Below are 13,331 nucleotides of genomic sequence, written 5' to 3' on the forward strand. Positions count from 1 at the left end.
TTCTGAGAAGTTGTGTGTTTTATGTCAGCATTTTTGGTTAGACAATGCAATATTCAGACAGTTGTATTATATACTATTCAAACAGGTCATTAATGTTGTCTCCAACACATGTTTGACTGTCTAATTATGCATTGGAGCAAATCCTGACCTTAAGATTTATATTCATCCATGGCTGTTGGCATTTGAAGGAGAAGACTTCTTCGTTCAGCTGCTTTGTTAAAATCTATGGTAAGCCACTTCCGATTATTGGTGTCTGTCTTGGTTGCATGTTGGGCCGCTGACCGGGCACTTCAGTTTCACAGAGGTTTGGATCTCACGCGTGAGAACTAAAGTAGCTTGTTGGATTATACAAGGGCAAAACGGTCAATGATGCAGGAAGTGAAGTGTGAATAAGGGTAAGTGATTTATGCATTCTCAAAACACTCCAAGTTATCCTCAGAAATTGACTGGCAGTAGATTCAGGAGAGACAAAAGGATGCGTACTTCCATCCACAACTCGTATCGCTCATTTCCAAGGCACGTTGTGTAAGTACGCTGGAATGGCCGTGAACTGATGTGGCTTTCAAAAAGGACGAGATACATTCTTAGAGGAGAAGACTGTCAGGGGATGTTAGTCATGATAGCTTGAAATGAAGCTCTGTGTTCGGAGAGCCATTGTGGGTCATCCCCCTACCACGTCATCATCTTCATTTCCTGTGCCTGGATGGCCTCTCTCAGAGGATCTGAGCGGAGCCTAGGGTTGCCAGTCCCCCACTCCCACCCTCTACCCCCGCTGACCTGGTCATTGGGGGAAGCATGGGCCTCCCAAGGGTGTGCTCCCAGGCAGTGCGGTGTGCTCCTGCAGGCCCAATCTGGCCCAGATCGAGCCCAAATCAGCCCGGATCAAGCCACTGCGAAGCGCAGGAGCTCTATGGTGCTTTGTGTCAGGTCCAGTGTATATCTAAACTGTACTGACTCCATTTTCTAATGCTTCTAGTGTTTGAGTGTTCTCTTCCCAGGTGCACCAGTTCCCAGGCAGCATTCCCACCGGAGGAGACTGTTTAGTCTAACACCGTTCCACCAAGCATTGGCCTTGAAGGAGAGCAGCTTCCCAGGACTGAGAGATGTTGTTTTGAGAACTGTGGGGGGAGGCTGATCCAGATGGGTATTGTTACTCTGTATCTTATGCTTGCTCTTCATTGGTAACAATGATCATGTACCATCCTGATTCTCCTATTCAGGACAGTGGACTATAATGGACCTTTTCTGCAGTAAAGTTTCCTTTTCCAAACAATGGACTTGTGTTTGCTTCTAAAGGGAACCCTGTAGTGAGTGCCTTATTTAGCCACAGTCTGACATTTTGTTACCAATCATGTCTGAGTCGGGCCCAGCGGAATCCAAGGTTGTCCCGGACAGGGATCCTTTGTTTGATCCGTATGCGTCTCCCGACAATCAACCCGTGCAAGCCCAAGACTCCCAGGAGCTGGGAGCAGCCGGGAACGGAACCGGAGCCTCCACTTCCACCCCGCCTCTCATCGAACTCAGTACTCGGGACGAGACCGAAGCCGACCTCGGGGCAAGGCCGAAAGCGACCGCTCTCCCTTTGATTTCGGTACCCACCCCGTCGGAGTGGGGAGCCAGACCCCGAGAAACCAGAGAGCGTCGGGCAGGTGGACTCCATCCACTAGTTTCGATGGAAGGGCGCCGAAGCCTAGGAACCGTCCCGGAACTAGACAGCAGCCAACCATGGCGATATTGGAACAGGACATCCGAGCAGGCGGAGGGGGACACGTCTCGCCGCGGCGCCCTGAGTTGGGATTACTCCGAACTTGTTCCGTGGAAAGAGCCAACGGAGGTCCCTGAACAAAGTTGGGAGCAGATACAAGGTCGCACCTATGCGGTGGATACCAGCATCTCGGCCGTGACGGGTATGGCCAAGGGAATCCTAGCTGCGAGATCGAGAGTCGTCCAAGGGGACCCTCCTCCTTGGGGCCCCTTGTCCCCGGTGAGTGCAACGAATGAAGCTTCCATAAGCGAGCAACCGGGGGCAAGTCGAATGCAACAGTTAGAAGCTAAACTGATGGATATGGAAGAAAGTTTGGCTCATGCCATCCATTTAATTTCGGCAATGGGAGCAGGGGAAAGACTGTCCCCTGAAGAGATGGCGATACAGATAGCTACCCTTCAAAGTGTTATCTCCTATCCGATGGAGGATGTCCAGCAACGGCCGTCACCTACCGGCGAGGGGGACACCCATCCGGGCGAAGCGGGAGAGCAACCCAAGGAACTTCCAGCACAGCAGGAAATTCCACCGAGCAAGGAAGACCCGGTTGAGCCACCCGGAGAGACCCCCACTGAACTTCCTAACCAGGCAGGGGATGCGCCGCCAGACGAGACTCCCGTTGAGAGGCCTACGGAAGGGGAAGAAACGCCCAGTGATACACCGGTGAGACCCCCTCTTACTTCTCCTATAACGGTCCGGCCGGACCAAGCGGGAGCACACGCGGCTCCATCCGAGGAGGGAGCCCCTCGTCAACCGCGAGACATTGTCCCCGTCGGGCAACCTACGGGGGACGGTCTAACAGCGCCAAGAGGCCAGCCGCTGCTTCCCAGATTAACAACACCCGGAGGGGCAAGCCCGCGCGGCCTTCCACCTGTTCAACCCTCGCCGCTGCGGCCCCTCTCACCTCGACCGCAGCTCATACTGTTGCAGCCGCCCCAGGACCAGCCCGTTTTACCACCCCCGAACCAACCGGGACGGCCTGCACCACTACGACACCTTCAACCCCCTCCTCAGCGGCCGATCTCCACTCAACCACACCAACCTCCTCCACCTCGACAGCTGCCACTAACGTCTCCCGTGTTACCGGCCAGACCGAGACTGCCGCCTCCTGCTCGTCTGCCACTACAGCCTCCGGCCCAACCAAGACCAACCCCGACACAGCAACCACGGCAACCTCCGCCCGCACAACCAGCCCAACCCCAGCCGGCACTGCCGGTTCAACCGCCACCCGTACAGCCGGCACCGTTGCCCCGACCGAGACTCCAGTTACCTCCTCCTGTGCCTCAGGCGCAACTAAGACTGCCGATGGACTTTTACCCAGCGCCTGCTCCGAGACAGGAACTCCCGATGGGCTGGGTGAAGCTGGAAGCCACCTTCGATGGGGATCCATCCAAATTGGGATTTTTCTTAGTCCAAGTGGTACAGTTTTTCAACCGGTGGGGGCACCTCTTCGGCAGTGAGGCCAGTCAAATCGAACATCTTGGATCTCGTTTACAGGGCAAAGCAGCAGACTGGTATGTAGGACTATACAATGTCGGGGCCCCAGAACTCGATACTCTTCAGGGGTTAGTGGATGCTATCCGAGCGCAATATGAAGACCCCTTAGAAGAAACCCGGGCCCGAACAGAGTTGCAAGCCATCAAACAAGGCAGCATGTCGGCAAGAGACTATGTCACAAAATTCCGGCAATTAGCAGCCAAGTGCCCTAGGTGTGAGGAGTCCACCAAGATTATCCTGTTCAAACAAGGCCTTAACCCGAGACTTTTGGACAGAGCCCTCATGCAAGACAATCCCCCCACGTTGTTAGGGTGGATCCAACTTGTTTGCGAAGTAGAAAATCGCATTTTGGAAGTCCGTTTGGTCGAACAACAACAACAAACGGGACAAAGAAGAGTATTGACCTTACAGAGGGGAACACGGGGAGCTAGCTACGCCACCCGTGGAGCGAGAGATGCTAGATGGCAACAAGGGCTGTGTTTGCATTGCGGACAGGCTGGTCACTTTGCAGCACAATGCCCTTACCGGCCTGTGCAAAGACCTCCGCTCCAATTACGGCGTCCAACCCTTGCTCCGTTTCCTACGCTCCAACGCCCGACTCCAGCACCACGAGCAAATAGAGGCCGCGGCGCTTCCCAAAGGCCAGCCTCGGAGAGAGGGCTGGAAGCGGAAGAAGTCATGGAATACGATCCCGCTTCCCCAACCGCAGAAGCTAATCCAGAAAGTCCCCAGTCGGGAAACGAAATGGATCTGTCGTGAAAGGACCCAAACGACAGATCCGCCCTAAGCCCGTCCCTGCACGGAACCGGCCGCCTGGGTCCATCTTATTCATGCCAGTGACTCTAATCAACCCAGAGAGGAAGATGCATATTCGGGTGCAAGCTCTTATTGACTCGGGCTGTTCAAGAGACATCATTGCCCCTGCTCTAGTCAATGGACTAGTCCTACCAACTCGGGATCTACAAAATCCAGTAATCTTTGAGCAAATGGATGGTACCAACATGAATCCTGTAACAACTGAAACCATCCCAGTGATCACAGGCATGGGACAACATTGGGAAAAAAGGTCCTTTGTCATCAGTTCGACTGCCAAGTACCCGTTAATTCTAGGCAGCAAATGGCTATGTGATCACAATCCCTACATAGACTGGGCACAAGGATGTATTACCTTCAGTCATACCAACTGCAAAAATCACTGTTGGAATCAAAACTGGGGCGAAGATCCAACTCATAAAGAAAAGGCCCTTCTCACCCAAGAAGAAGTCAACCAAATACCCGAACCGTACTGGCCTTTTCTAAATGCTTTCTCTGAAGAGGAAGCAGATACTCTACCCCCGCACCGACGAACGGACTGTGCGGTAGAAATTTTACCCGGAGCCTCACTGCCCAAAGGACGACTTTATCCCATGAGTCTCCATGAACGCGAAGAGCTCCGGAAATTCATAGACACCAACCTCCAACGAGGGTTCATCCGCCCAGCCGCTAGCCCCCACGCCGCTCCAGTCCTCTTCGTGAAAAAGAAGGATGGGGGACTTCGACTGTGCACAGATTTCCGAGGCTTGAATGCAGTGTCCACCAACAACGCCTATCCTATACCGCTCATCCGAGACCTTCTCAACGTCGTGGCCCAAGGTAAGATCTTTACGAAATTAGATCTAAAAGATGCTTACTTCCACGTTCGTATCAAGGCAGGGGATGAGTGGAAAACCGCTTTCAATACGCCCCTCGGACAATATGAATACTTAGTTATGCCTTTTGGTTTGACGGGAGCCCCGTCCGTATTCATGTCCATGATAAACGAAGTTCTACACGAATTTCTGTACAAAGGGGTGGTAGTGTACCTTGATGATGTGTTAATTTACTCGGACACCGAGGAAGAACATATTCAAACGGTACAAAAAGTTTTAGCCACCCTGATGAAGAATAAGCTGCCCATCAAACTGTCCAAATGTGAATTCCATAAAACCGAACTCACTTACCTCGGGTATTGTATCTCCCAAGAAGGTCTGAAAATGGATCCAGCCAAAATACAGGCGATCCAGGACTGGCAGAAACCCACCACCCGTAAAGAACTACAATCCTTCCTGGGTTTTGCCAACTTCTATAGAGACTTCATAGCAAATTTCGCCCAAATCACGCTCCCTTTAACGGACTTGCTGAAAACCAAAGATAAAGGGGACCTAGCTAAAAAACCCTCTGCCAAACTGCAATGGACCCCCGATTGCCAAACGGCCTTCGATTGTCTAAAAAAGCAATTTGTAACAGAACCCATCCTCTCCCACCCCAACGAACAATCCCCTTTCATAGTACAAGTTGACGCCAGCGATACGGCGATAGGGGGGGTTTTACTGCAGAAGGGGGAGGATGGTAGGCTGCGGCCGTGTGCTTTCTTGTCTAGAAAATTTTCGGAGGCGGAAAGGAATTGGAATGTGTGGGAGAAGGAGGCCTTTGCAGTAAAAGCGGCCCTTACTAACTGGAGACATTGGCTGGAGGGGGCGCGATACCCTTTCGAGGTCTGGACGGATCATAAAAATCTGGAGGCCCTCCGAAGCCCACGCAGACTGAATGCCAAGCAATTGCGATGGGCGGAATTCTTTTCCAAATTCAACTTCACTCTAAATTATCTCCCGGGCAGAACTAACTTTTTGGCAGACGCCCTATCGCGCATGCCCCAACATAAGAGCAAACGGGAGGAGACTGTCGACACTGTCTTCTCGCCTACGCAACTTGGGGGCGTGGTGACTACTCGCAGCCGTGCCAAGCAGCCCCTCCCGGCCAACCAAGAGTGGAAATCGAAACTCAAAACTGAGGTGGAGAAGGAGGGGGATAGGGCTCCGCGAAGCAAACTGACCCAATCCCCACAAGGGGATTGGTTAGCCGGGAGCAAGTTTTATGTCCCAGACAGCCTCCGACTGGAAGTTTTGCAGCGCTGTCATGATGCTCCCACTGCTGGACATTATGGGTATCTGAAAACTTTGCACCTAATCCAAAGACAATTCTGGTGGCCGGGCATGCGCAAAGACATTTCCCAATACGTTAGTTCCTGTCCTATTTGCCTCAGCGCCAAAACCAGAAAAGGGAAGCCTCCGGGTCTCCTGCAACCATTGGAAACGCCAAACAGACCCTGGGAAATAATATCTATGGACTTTATCACTGATCTACCTATCTCAAAAGGACATAATTGCATTTTAGTGGTGGTAGATCTGTTCTCCAAACAAGCTCATTTTATCCCCTGTACTACTATACCCTCCGCTCGAAAACTAGCAGATTTGTTTCTAAAACACATCGTAAAATTACATTCTTTTCCGTCCAAGGTGATTTCGGATCGCGGCGGACAGTTCGTTGCCAACTTCTGGCGGGAGCTTTTGAAAATGTTGAATATTGAACAAGGCATCAGTTCAAGCCACCACCCACAAACCGACGGGCAATCCGAAAAAACAAACCAAATATTAGAACAGTTTCTTCGTTGCTACATTAATTTTCAACAAGATAATTGGGTGGACCTTCTCCCTCTGGCCGAGTTCTCATATAACAACAGTGTACACGCTTCAACGGGGGAGGCCCCATTCAAAATTGTCTACGGGACTCACTTCAATCCCTTCCCGTTGGATGCCCCCCCTCTCCATTCCTCTAAATTGCCAGATGTATCTTCGTGGTGGGGGGAGGCGGCGCAGCAATGGACTCTCATTAAGAAGCACCTTGACAAAGCCAAACTGGATTACAAAAAATACGCAGACCGCCATCGTGCGGCCGAATGGGAATTACAACCCGGAGATCATGTGTATATTTCCACAAAAAATCTAAAACTTGCTCAGACCAGCCGCAAACTCGCTCTAAAATTCCTAGGACCTTTTCCGGTGCGCAAGATAATAAATAAAGTGACTGTTGCTGTAACTTTGCCCAAGAACCTGCGCCATGTGCATGACACGTTCCATGTCAGTCTTCTAAAGAAAGCTCCCACCGACAACAAATGGCACGTCAAAGCTCCACCCATTCCAACTTTGATTGACGACCAAATACACTATGAGGTACAGCAAATCTTGGACTCTAAACTCAAACGAAATCAGCTTTTTTACCTCATTAGATGGAAGGACTTTGATTCTGGTTACGATGAATGGGTGAACTCTGCACATGTTCATGCTCCTAGACTAACCAAAGCTTTTCATACTCGCTACCCATATAAGCCAGGGGGGGATCTGTTTTAAGGGGGGCAGAATGTCAGGTCCAGTGTATATCTAAACTGTACTGACTCCATTTTCTAATGCTTCTAGTGTTTGAGTGTTCTCTTCCCAGGTGCACCAGTTCCCAGGCAGCATTCCCACCGGAGGAGACTGTTTAGTCTAACACCGTTCCACCAAGCATTGGCCTTGAAGGAGAGCAGCTTCCCAGGACTGAGAGATGTTGTTTTGAGAACTGTGGGGGGAGGCTGATCCAGATGGGTATTGTTACTCTGTATCTTATGCTTGCTCTTCATTGGTAACAATGATCATGTACCATCCTGATTCTCCTATTCAGGACAGTGGACTATAATGGACCTTTTCTGCAGTAAAGTTTCCTTTTCCAAACAATGGACTTGTGTTTGCTTCTAAAGGGAACCCTGTAGTGAGTGCCTTATTTAGCCACAGTCTGACACTTTGCAGCGGCCTGATCTGGGCTGAATTGGCCCAAATCCGGCCCAATTTGGGCCTGATTCAGCCTCCTATGGAGCACAGGAGTACTCCGGGGGGCGACTGGAAGTGGCCCCCTAGAAGTGACATCATCGCACAGGCCCGGGAGCACATGCGCACAAGAGAAACATAAGATAAGGTAGGTGCCAGGTCCCCTACCTCCCGCTGGGAGGATAGGGGGACGTGGCAACCCTAGCCGAGTCGAAATAAACTTTGGTTTGCCCCAGTTATGTTTGATTGGCAGAACCTCATGGGTTGGAGTGGAACCTTTGGAATGTGACTAGTCAGGAGTGCAGCTAGAGCAGAATTTGGTAGATGGGAGTGGGTTAGGATTGCCAGCTCTGGGTCAGGAAACTCCTACAAATGTGGGGGTGGAGCCTGAGGAGGGCAGAGTTTGAGGAGGGGAGGTACCTCAGCAGGCCACAATGCCATAACATCCAGGGGGGGGGCAGATTTCTGTTGTCTGGAGATGGAATTGCCAGAACTGGTGAACTGAGGCAAAGACTGGCAGAATCAGGATGGGGCGCACAGCAACAAGAACAACAACAACAAGGTTGTTTTGGCCAATTTGGCTCCTGATACAAAGTTCCTTATTTGCAAGAACTGTTTTTGTTTGCTTGCTTGCTTCTTCGTTTAGCTATTTGGAACAGTGAAATCCTGAGCAGTTGTCAATCCCAGATCCTAACATAGCAGTTATGGTCACTCATCTCCAGCACTCCAGTTGGCTCTTCTACTTAATCTCTCTTTGGGCTTGCCTGTTCTACTTGATTAGGCTCATAAGGGCAGGGTGTTTCTAGCAGATCCTGGGGAAGATAGTCCCCCTTCTCAGTACTGGCCAGCATGTTGTATATTGCAAACCACTGGCACAGACAGATTTCTAGCATTCTACTGCAAACAATCTCCAAATGGTGGCTTTTGTTTTGCTTACAGTTGCCTGCTGCAGGGCCTGGAGTTCTCCCAGAATTATAAGGTACTTCCAGGCTATAGATGTCAATTCTGCTAAGCTTTGGACCCCCTATGTCACCAGTTTCCAGCTGAGGTCCCTCCCCAAACCCTGCCCTACCCGGGCACTCCCTCCAAATCTCCTCATTTCCCAAGCCAGATTTGTCAACTCTACCTTTATTTGACTCTCGGGACTGCCCAAATCTGGTCTGAACAGATGCAGTGGACCAAAGCTTCAGGGTACATGGATGGATTCTCTCCTGGCCTCCACATTTTCTGGGAAGCATTGTTTCTCACCTGCTTGCTCGTTACTATTGATTGACAGAACAATGCAAGCGTTATTCATTTAGGCTATGTTAATTTTTCACCGGGAATCAAAGGGGTTCTCAGGTCAGTGGTTTCTAGGCCTTCTTGCCTGACAGATCTATTATACTCTGTGGGGCATTCCCTTGGTCTTACAGCTAAAGATGTGTTGCCTTCCTGGGCTGAACTGAAGGGGTTAGCACTGAAAACTGAACTACAAGACAGAATTTTACTGACCAGGCCAGAAGCAGAAGCACCCAGGAGTATAAGAACAATGTTAGGTGTTTTTGATTTGGCTTCTTTTAGGCCCTATTTGACTCTCTGAAGCTTACTTTTAGGGGTTTGAGTAGGATTCTACCCCCTTGCATTCCTGAGTAAGTATTTGTATCATCATACTTATGTTCCTGAGCATTACTGGCAGCTGATGGAGGCATGCATGGCCAGGGGCGGCGCCAGGGTTTCTGGCGCCTGTGGCTGCCCCTACGCGTGTGCGCACAGAGTGCGCACAAGTACCCCCTGGACTGTGTGGATGTCACTGCGTGTGACGTCATCATGCAGCAAGCCGGTCCCATTGGTTGGCGGGCAGCTGGAATGGTGCGTGGAAGCTGCTCGCGCTCTCAGTCGGGCACGGCGGGTGGCTGGGGAGGTTCTGCACGCTGACCTGGACACCACCATGCCTGGCCTGTGGCTGCCCGGCCATGAGCATGTGTTGGCGGCGGTGGTGGCGAGGGGTAGGAGGGCTGGCAGGCTGCAGCAGCTGCGGGCTAGGCATGCCAGCTCCGCAGTGCACGCCCCCACCCCCGGTGCCCCCTCTGGTGCCCCCTTCAGCCCCTCAGTGCTCGAGGTGGGGGCCAGACCTGCATCAATGGGCGCGCTGGCCCTGTGCATGGCTAGGCTATACAACCATGAGAAAAAAGATACTGTCCCTTTAACAGAAGCTTAATGGGTCATGTTATTCAGCTGTCCGTTTCCACCCATTGAGCTTTTATTAAAGGGGCAAACTGTTTTCCCAGGCCTTTTACATATATATACATAAACTTTATTGCATTAGCTCATAGCCTTAGCAAACGACACCAGGAGAATAGTGCAATATACACAATCGCCATACCAATTAAAACCCTTAAAATGTCAATTTAAAATTAAAATACATAATAATTAAAATCATAGCAACAAAACAGAAAATTAGAGGCAACTTACTGTTTCTATATTAACAAATTGAATGCAGCATAGTACTTACAGTTTGTCCATCAGCCATGCTAACCAACAGATGGTCTTGACAGAGTCTTTATCACCCATGTGATAAACTTTGCAATTTGTGATGTTACCCATTTATTTTTATCTGCAAGCAATTTTATAAGTCTGTTCTGGTCCGATCTCCCTGGATATCGTGGTAAAATATTCCCAAGAATATTCATAGGTATTCATCATGACTCCGAGGCACACATCTACCGTGTTGCAAACATCTATATTCCCTTTACACTTTCTGCCACTGCACACACCATTGTACACATCCTGTGTGTGAATCAGACCTCTAGAAGGCTCAGCTGGAGTGCATATTAAATGTGAAATCTATGAATCATTTGTATCTAGGTAGTCAGAAAGATTTGCTCCCTTTGTGGAAACATCACTGCATGACAAATATTTTATAAATATGTTGAAATAGGCAGCCTTCCCTTCTTTGGTTTCTGCAATAGGAATTCTTTGTCATTTGGTAGCACCTTCGTATCCAGGCCCCTAAAATGACTGACAATATCAATTGAGCCTTTCCAGAACTGGGGTGAGTTTGAGAAGCCCTCACTTCTCATTTTACATAGAAAAGTGCTCATTGAATAACTTGCCTGTAGACATACAAAATGTACGTGAAAGAATTTGGGACGCGGGGACAGATTCTTCGGCTTTATCACTTTGGTTTTGCAACATCACTTCTAGCGTGAAACGGGAAGTGTTGTCATTGCGTTTGGAGGGCACGCTAAGAGACCTCCAAAACTCTATGGTTAAACAACAGGGGTTGGGGTGAGTCCTGAAGTCGTGCACCACCAAAGTGATGCTACTTCTGGTTTCGCTACAGATGTGATGTGTGGCACCAAATTGCCCCCCCTCCCGGTCCCTCCTGCCAGTCTGTCCAGCAATAGCAGGGAATGGGGGGCCCCAGGCCAGGAGGTCTCCTGTTATACAGAACTGAGTGCAGGATTCTTCCTTCCTTCTTTTATATTGCAAGGGTAATGCAGAAGGCAGGACCTTTTAGGAGGAGTTCAAAATTTGGCAGGGTTTTATGGAAAAAGGAATGGCGGGAGGCAGGAGGCTGGCACTCACCTTTTTAGATGTCTTTGCGCGCCCAGTTCAGCCCACTGCAGAGTGCGAGAGCACTGCTGCGAGGGCCCTGGAGAGCTCCTGCGCTTCACCGTGGACCTGTTTAGGCCCCAAACAGGCCTGATTCGGCCCGTTTGGAGCCTAAACCAGCCCACTGCCAAGTGTGCACATCTGAAGAAGGGAGCTTTGTCTCCCTTGAAAAATCTTGTTGGTCTCTAAGGCGCCACTGGACTCAAATCCTTCTGACTTTCTGACAAGTGATTCTTTCTAATATTGTGCCTGGCCACCTCACCCTTTCCTGATATACTGAGAGTATCTCTACACAAGATATCTTACATGGGGACACTCAAGTGACTTACTTTATATTCAAGTGTACTCAGTCTCCCTAGCAGTGCATGTGTATCCCCAATGGGAGAAGAAGTGTAAGATCTTTCACTTGATCCTGCTCATGTAAGATGTCTTATATAGAGCCAGTTTGATGTAGTGGTTAAGAGAGGCAGGACCCTAATCTGGAGGGCGGGGTTCGATTCCCCACTCCTCCACTTTAAACCAGTTGGATGACCTTGGGTCAGTCACAGCTTCTAGGAGCTCTCTCAGCCCCACCCACTTCACAGGGTGTTTTGTTGTGGGAATAATGATAACATACTTTGTAAACCGCTCTGGGCCAAGCTATTATTTATTACTGGTACCTTTCCTGCTGCCTGTTCAGGTAAGGTTTCTGGGAGTGGTGCGGTAGGGATCTACCCCTTCAAGTTCCAGGGCTGCTGCCAGGCTCTGGGGCTAGGCTATTATTTATTATTGGTACCTTTCCTGGTGCCTGCTCAGGTCAGGTTTCTGGGAATGGTGCAGTAGGGATCTTGACAAAACTTGGACGATGGCTGGAGGAGAGCCTGCTGGCCCCCACGAACAGCCAACCACGAACATGTTCGTGAACAGGGCCATGTCTGTAATTGTTCATGAGTCCCTGTTCATAGATGGCAACAAACAACGAACATCATTTTCGTTGTTTTTTTCTGTTCGTGCCCATCTCTACTCAGGAGTATCAAGTCTACATTGATGGAGAGACTAATCAACCTGGTTCTAGCAATTTCCCAAGAATCGAGTAGGGAGAAGAGCTTTAAAGTAGCTCAGCACCTGTTTTCAGCTAGGAAATATTGTTGGCCAAGCGATGTCGTAACTCATGTAAAGAGGAGTGAATTAGCTGCTAGCAAAAGGTATGCGGGCCCAACATTTGACAAGCTAACATGAATTCCTTAATGCCTTGCCCTTTTCTCTTTGACAGTGCCTGATGTCCTTTTCAGCTCCAGCTAGGCTGTTTGTCCTCTCTTAAAAGAGCAGGAGCAGCATATGCAGGAGAGTTTTATTTTTCTCTGAAACATTCTGTGGGTTGTCTAGATCTTGTTCCAGAAGTATTAAAGTTACTTGCAGAGTGAAGCATTATATGGTCTTCTAGTGCCTCTTGAATACAGATTACCTAGATGAGTCATCAAGCTCTGGCCATGTCTGTAGGATGATGAAATGGGAACCAGATTTTTGCCCATTATGGTTGCCAACCTTCTAGGTGGGACCTGGAAATCTCCTGAAATCCCAACTGATTTCCAGACTACAGAGATCAATTCCCCGGGAGAAAATAGCTGCTTTAGAGGTTGGACTCAAAAGACATTATACCCTGCTAAGGTTCCTGCCCTCCCCAAGCACCACCCCCAAACCTCCAGGAATTTCCCATCTCAAAGTTGGCAACCCTACTGCCTATTGAGGCTCAGAACTTCAGAACTCCTCTCTAGCACCAGTTCCTCTGGAACTGTACTGAGAACAATAATGGCCAATGAGAAGAAATTGTCTTATTGGTC

At 49.7% G+C, this 13,331-nt stretch overlaps 1 protein-coding gene across 4 annotated transcripts in view; it reads left to right on the forward strand.

Moving 5' to 3' along the window:
• The window catches only part of RAB27B (RAB27B, member RAS oncogene family), a 161,902-nt gene that overhangs the window by 75,409 nt on the left and 73,162 nt on the right, over positions 1-13,331 (forward strand). Inside the window, exon 1 of one of the 4 annotated variants that reach the window (XM_054987678.1) lies at positions 88-228. The exons of the other annotated variants lie outside the window; for them this stretch is intronic. The gene's annotated coding sequence lies outside the window, so the exon portion shown is untranslated. Of the gene's footprint in view, positions 1-87; positions 229-13,331 lie in introns of those variants that run through there. 4 annotated transcript variants of the gene reach the window in all.

The sequence above is a fragment of the Eublepharis macularius genome, chromosome 8 (genome assembly GCF_028583425.1).
Source record: "Eublepharis macularius isolate TG4126 chromosome 8, MPM_Emac_v1.0, whole genome shotgun sequence".
Lineage (NCBI taxonomy): Eukaryota > Metazoa > Chordata > Lepidosauria > Squamata > Eublepharidae > Eublepharis > Eublepharis macularius.